The sequence below is a fragment of the Medicago sativa genome, chromosome 6 (assembly GCF_051527215.1).
Source record: "Medicago sativa cultivar Bolivia chromosome 6, Bolivia_mono, whole genome shotgun sequence".
In the NCBI taxonomy this organism is placed as follows: Eukaryota; Viridiplantae; Streptophyta; class Magnoliopsida; order Fabales; family Fabaceae; genus Medicago; species Medicago sativa.
The window spans coordinates 37103516-37110499 of NC_140754.1; positions in this window are offsets into that span (position 1 = coordinate 37103516).

Sequence of the window (6984 nt, forward strand, 5' to 3'; positions counted from 1 at the left end):
TTAACATGTGAACACGTCAAGATTTATCAAAAATATCAAGAAAATCATTGAACAAATTTTTAGGAATTTTTGCCTGAAAATCAAGTAGGCAGGGGGTTCACGTAGCAAAAACAGTGGTACACATAGCAAGAAAATAAGAAAAAACGCAGAAACAAACAAACTGGAAGCCCAAGCCCAAAACAAACGGATTCGAATCATGCAGGAGAGCTCAGGGACTGTTGGATTGATCCAATTGGATCAAACCTAGATCCAACGGCCAGGATGCAAGGGGAACTGAACCAAGGTTGAACCGGACCAGTTCAGGTGCCTATATAATTGTTTAGGGACCGGTCCAATTCATTTTCTCTTCTTCCTTCTCTCTCTAAACTAAACCTAGTGAGATAAGCTCTCACTTCTCACTAAACTTGACCGTCGGAGATAGATCGGAGTAGATGATCGGAGAAAGCTCCGGTACGGCGGTTCGCCGGTGGCGCCACCATACCGGAATCTTTTTGAACTCTTTTTCAAAACTTTTTACATGATTCTTCTCGTCTTCTTCTCCTCTTTATGGTTTTGAGGTTATTTTTGTGAAACTATGATCAAAACGGGTTAGATCGGGGTTTGGAACTTACGGTTTTTCAAGAAGTTTTAGATTTTGAATCTTTTCACATATGTTTCCCAGAAACCACCGATCTACTTCGATCTAACTTCGTTGATGTTTTTAAAGGGAAACTGAGAAGTTCTACGTGTTTACCTGTGGTTTAATTTGGAGATTCGAAGGAGAAGACGAAAGAAACTTCTTGAATCCTTTTCTGATCTTCTGGTGAATGCTTCGTTGTTGTTTCAAACCGAAAATAAATCGGTGAACATGTTCCTCTTCTTCTCTGGTTCAATTCTAATTCGATCCCTCTTCTTCTCTTCTTACCAAATCCTTTGTGATCGCGTTGGATTCGTCACCGTTTGTGATGGATCTACGCTGGAATTGCGAAGGTATCAATTCGATGATGAAGATTCTTCATAGAATCTCTGAGAATTATTGTAGATTCGAACCGGTTTGGTCCAATAATTGTTGAATTGAGTTTGTTTGTGACGAAACTGATACGAATTTGTGATGAATTGGCGTGGAATTGGATTCTGGACAGTTAGGGTTTATGATTTGGGGATGAAGTTCTTCATGAACTTCATCATGTTCTTGATGGTTTCTGGAAAACGGTTAGGGTTTTGATCTTTAGGAGAAGAGAGAGAAATGAGAAAGGTGTTTGTGATGTGGCTTGTGATTTTTTTTGCTGAGTTGTTGAATTCTGAATGAGACCTGTAATCATTAGGCCTTTTATAGGATGACACTTGTACTTGTAAGCCAATGCCATTCTGCCACCTGGATTTGAACTTTGAGCTCGGCTTTGTTGAGTTTTAACACTTGAAGACCCTTTTTGCAATTTCTGGAAATTGAAGGACCAAACTGCAATTTTGAAAAAAAGACTAAAAACAAAAACTGGAACCCTAAGGACTGTTCTGCAATTTTGAAAATAAAGGACAAAATACAAAAATGGACAAAGAGGACCAAAATGCAAATTTTAACAACTTGGAGGACTAAAATGAAAATAACAGAAAATAGGGACTAAAATGCAAATAATAATAAAATTTGTTAAAATTGGTAATTTGAAAATAACGTAAAGTGAAACAAAAATAAAATCAACAAAAGGACTAAAATGAACCAACTACAAAATGAGGTACTTTAAAGTAACCTCTCTCTGTCAAAATTTCATGTGAAAAGACCAAAATGCCCCTAGGGACTAAACTGACTCAGAATGACTCAAATGCAATTTTTGAAATGGATTTTAACATGGAATTAAAGCAAGGATTTATACAAACTAATTGAAAAGACCCAGAGACAAGTTCCAAGGACTAAGATGGGTTTTAATACAGGAAATGACTAAAATGCCCTTTTCCATGATTTTTGCAGATAAAGTTGAAATAAAATGCAGAGAAATATGCAATTGATCAAAGACAACTTCAAATGACTTGGAATGCAAGAAAACCCTTTTGGATGGCTTGAAATGCAAAAAAACATAGACAAAGTCACAATTGAAAATAAAACAAAGACAGTAAAATATACAGATAAAGCATGGTAAAAAATCAGGGTAAAACAATATCAAATTGGCAATCTCCCAAGAGTAATAGACACATATCAAAGATGGAAAAACATTTTGAGCAAGTATTTTTAGGTCCAAAATTAGGGTATGACACCTAAACTTTGCTAGCAGCTGGTTATTTATAGAAAGAATTTAGGGTTTCAGAAAAAGCCCACCATCGTGCCACGTTTCGAGACCATCGTGGCACGATGCCTTAATTAATCTGACGTGGCAGCAAGTTCATCAACCAATCGTGGCACGTCTTGTTTCCCATCGTGCCACGAAAATTCCAGAATGTCACCATGAACTCCACATCGTTGTAACGTGCCACTACCAGTGATCAACGTGGCACGATTGCTTAAACTTTGGCAATATTTTCTTGTTTTCTCAAAGCTTCTTCTCTTGAGCTCTTGTTACTGTTTTGGTTTGACTAAAAAAACTACTATTGATGCACTGTCATCACACAAAAAATATATTCCCGGTGGATTGAAAACCCGAAAGGGCGATCCAGGCAAAAATTAGGGATTCAAAAAAAATATATATAAAAAATGAAAAAAATGAATGAAAAAACAAAGACAGAGACATCACAGTTCAAGTGGGTTAAATGGAAGAATTATCTTATGCTGGTTGAAAAATGGCAACTTCTGCCAGACTTCTGATTGACGGGTATTACCCCAAGAAATGACGTCTTCTGCCTGTGGTTTGATTGATGGCGACTTCTGCCAATACTTTGGTTAAAGGCGACTTCTGCCAGAGTGACTGATTGATGGGTTTTATCCCGGGAAATGGAGACTTCTGCCTATGGTTTGATTGACGGTGTCTCCTATCTGTGGTTTGATGGATGTAATTTAATCCGAAAAATGGCGACTTCTGCTAGTGGTTTGATTAATGGCGATTTCTGCCAGAATGATTGATTGATGGGTTTTATCCCAAAAAATGGCGATTTTTGCCAGGTTTCTGATTGGTGGGCTTCATCCCCAAGGAATGATCGCTTAACCATCAAATGAGACATCATATTGGGTCGTATCCCCGTAAGTAGCTTGATTAATTGATTGTTACCTCTTCAAGTGGTTCGACTTATGGGTTGTTATCCCTTCAGTTTGTATAATTAATGGGTTGTTACCTCTTCAACGGTATGATTAATGGGTTGGTATTTGGTACCTCTTCAGTGACCTGATTAAGGAGTTTTTACCTCTTCAGTGGTATGAATAATGGGTTGTTATCTCTTCAGTTGGTGTGATTAATGGGCGTTCAACCCCTCGTTGGTTTGATTTTTTGGGCTTTACCCCATCAGTGGTTTGTTTTAAGGGCTTTACCATGATAATGTTTTGATTCATCTCCGGTAATGTTATCCCCAATGAAGATTATTGAGTGTTTGTAATGTGATGTCGGGCCACTTCCTTTGGACCTGCCCAAACTTGTCTCAATAGTCTTACCATTATACTATCATATGAGTCTCATACACATTCATTCATTCATGCATACATACCACGCATACAAATATCATTCATACATAGTTGCATTATTTTCCAGTGTCTTACTCCAATACATAAAAATGTCATTCCCAATGCGTCTGATTCGAGTCCAAGTGGCAGGTCCCATTAAACTATCATTGTACTAATGCTTTTCAGATCCTCTGTATATTGTTTAAGCTATCCCTGTGCCAGTAGTAGTTTGTTTTACCCTGTTGGTCGTTACCCCTGTGAAGGTAACTGACGGTATTTCGTTCATGTTGGTCGTTACCCCTGTGAAGATAACTGACGGTATTTTCTACCCTGTTGGTCGTTATCCCTGTGAAGGTAACTGACGGTTTTTCGTTCCTTTTTTCTCGTTACCCCTGTGAAGGTAACTGACGGTATTTTCTTTCTTGTTGGTTGTTACTCCTGTGAAGGTAACTGACGGTATTTCTTTCTGTGAAGGTAACTGACGGTATGTTGTCGTTACTCCAGTGAAGGTAACTGACGGTATTTCTTTGGGTATGTGGTCGTGACGGTATTTTCTTTCCGTATGTGGTCGTTACTCCTGTGAAGGTAGCTGACGGTATTTCTTTCGGTGTGTGGTCGTTACTCTTGTGAAGGTAGCTGACGGTATTTCTTTCCGTATGTTAGTCGTTACCCCTGTGAAGGTAACTGACGATATTTCTTTCCGTATGTTGGTCGTTACCCCTGTGAAGGTAATTGACGGTATTCCCTTTCGTATGTTTGTCTTTATCGCAGTAACGGTAATAGACTGTCTTCCCTTTCGTATGTCATTCTTTACCAAGGTAATGTTAACAAATAGTCTTTCCTCCTCAGTGATACTTATCAATTTGTTCCCCAGTCACTATGTGTTCATTATCTTTGCATTTGTAATTGAATCGTAGGCATTTGTATTGTTACATTCATGAGCATTGCATTCCTGGTATTTATTTTGGTCAAAATTAGTGTAATTAATATTTAAGTCTCTTCGACCCGTTGATTTAAAAATTGGTATCTTTAAATCCCTGTGACGGAGAAACTTAAATAGGGGCATCTGTCATACCCTAATTTTTGACCAATTAATTTTTTTTTCACATTTTATTAGTCAATTTGTTTTTTTTTTTTCGGATTTTAGTCAGTTAAACGTTTCTATTCGTATTTTAGCTCGTCAAAATATTTTTATTCGTATTTTAAGTAGTTAATATTTTTATTTGTATTTTAGTTGGTTAAAACATTTTTCTTTCGCTTGTTCAAGCAGTTAAATACTCTTATCGTTTTATGTGTAATTTTTAGTTATTTAAAACTTCTTTTAGTCCCATTTTAAATAGTTAAAATCTTTTATTCGTATTTTGAGTAGTTAAGAGTTTTGTTCATATTTTTTACCGTTAAAACCATTTTGTTGGTATTTTTAAGGGTTTGAAGTTTTTCCCCGTACCTTTATTTAATTAAAATCTTTTTGCACGTATTTGTAGATAATTAAAATTTCCTTTTTCCTCTTAGTTAAAGTTTCTTTTCCGTTCGTATGTTAAACATTTAAAAGGTATGTCCGCGTTTTAAAACACTCTATTTTTTTTAGTCATCTCAATCGAAATTTCGGCAGAGAGGTATTTTAAAATACCTCATTTGGTTATCGAAAGGGACAATTTTCATTTTTTATTTTATTACTTTATTCTAGTTCTTAGGTCATATATATATGCTGTTACACTGTCACGTGAGTGACAGTTTCTTAAGTTTTAGGTCATGTCCATGTGTCCTCTAATGATTGATCCCTGCAGTCTTTTTCTCCAAGTTTCAGCAGGGGTAATTTTGTTATTTGTATGTATTAGAGACAAACCCTAATTTTTTATTATAAAAGGACTGTCCCAGTGTCAGAACGCGTCAGAAGTCTGCTGCTATCAAGTCACATCACAAACAGATTCCAATTTTCTCTTTCTTCTCTTTTGGATCAAAACCACAAAAAATCTCAAGAACACTATGAATTTTCTCATGAACATTCAAATATTCATAAACACAAAAACTAACCAAAAATCATCACAAACACACCAAAAGTCTCAAATATCATCACAAGTGCTCAATATAACACAAGACCGAACCGGAACCGCAAGGAAGTGAACCAGCCGAACCGGCACACACATACAAGCCGCGGCGGTTTTGTGCTAGAGGAGGAGGAGGAGCCGATTTTTGTGAAGCTTTTTTTTTATAGATCCGAGCAAGTCAAGCCGTTTTCTCAAAGCTTCAAGGTAGTGTTTCATGATTTTCTTTGTGTAGTAGCTTAGATCTAGAGTTTTGTGAGGTTTTGTTTCAAAAAAAATTCAAAGTTTAAAGCTATATCTACTCTGATCGGAACCTTTTCTCAAAAATCCAAGCTCGGATTCGAGTAGAGGATAAAAATGGATGTTTAAAAACTTAAAAAAAATTTGAATCCGAGCATAAAAAAAATTTCGACGCAATGGTGCCGCCACCTCGCGGTGGCCGGCCACCGCGCCGGAATAAAATTTTGACCGGAGAAGGAGGCGCCGCCGTCGAAATGTTAGAGAGAAGGGAGAGCTTCTCTCTCTTCTTTTGTTGTTGTTTTGTTTTAGAGAGAGGGAAAGAGGAGAAAAATGAAAAAAACCGATCCCTTGGCCTTTTTATAACACTAGCGAACCGGTCTGGTTCATCTGAACCGGACCAGTTTTCCCTATTTCTTCTCCTTTCTCTACCAGCCATCAGATCTGTTCTTTTTTTTTTATTTTAAAATCTAACGGTTCCTGTGCTTTCCCTGTGATTTTGTGCTTGCTGTCTATAAATGTAACTGTGCAACTCCAAGACTAGGCCGTTGGATCTTAGATCCAACGCCCCAGGATGCTCCTTTTGAGATTCAGTGAATTATTTTTATTTTTTTATTGTGTGCTGTGTTTATTTTTAAACCTTTAGATTGATCTAGTGGCTGTGATGAGCCTATTTGTGATTAAATATGGACCCCTTGATGCATCAAGTGGTCCAGATTTAATCCAGCTGTGACAATTTTAATTTTATTTATTTCTTCACCATTTTTATTATTTTCTACACCATTTTTGGCACTTTAATGCCTCTTTTTATTCCTTCCCTAAAAAAAAATGCCTCTTTTTATTCCTAAAAATTTATCTTCATCTTTTTAAACTTTTTAACCTTAAAATTTGTTTTAATTGCTTATTTTCATTACTTTCTCTTAATTTTTGCTTGTTTATTTTTAATTGTAGTGCTCAATTTGTTTTGTGCTTACTTATGTTTTAATTTTTCTTAGAATTATTGCATGCATATTTAATTTTCGTCATTCATTTTATTATTGCATTTGGTTTAGTGTGTATTTAGGTATTGATGTAATTTATTTTTGTGCATTTTATTTCCTTGTCATTATATTTCTCTTAGAATGTATCTAGGAAGGGTATGTAATA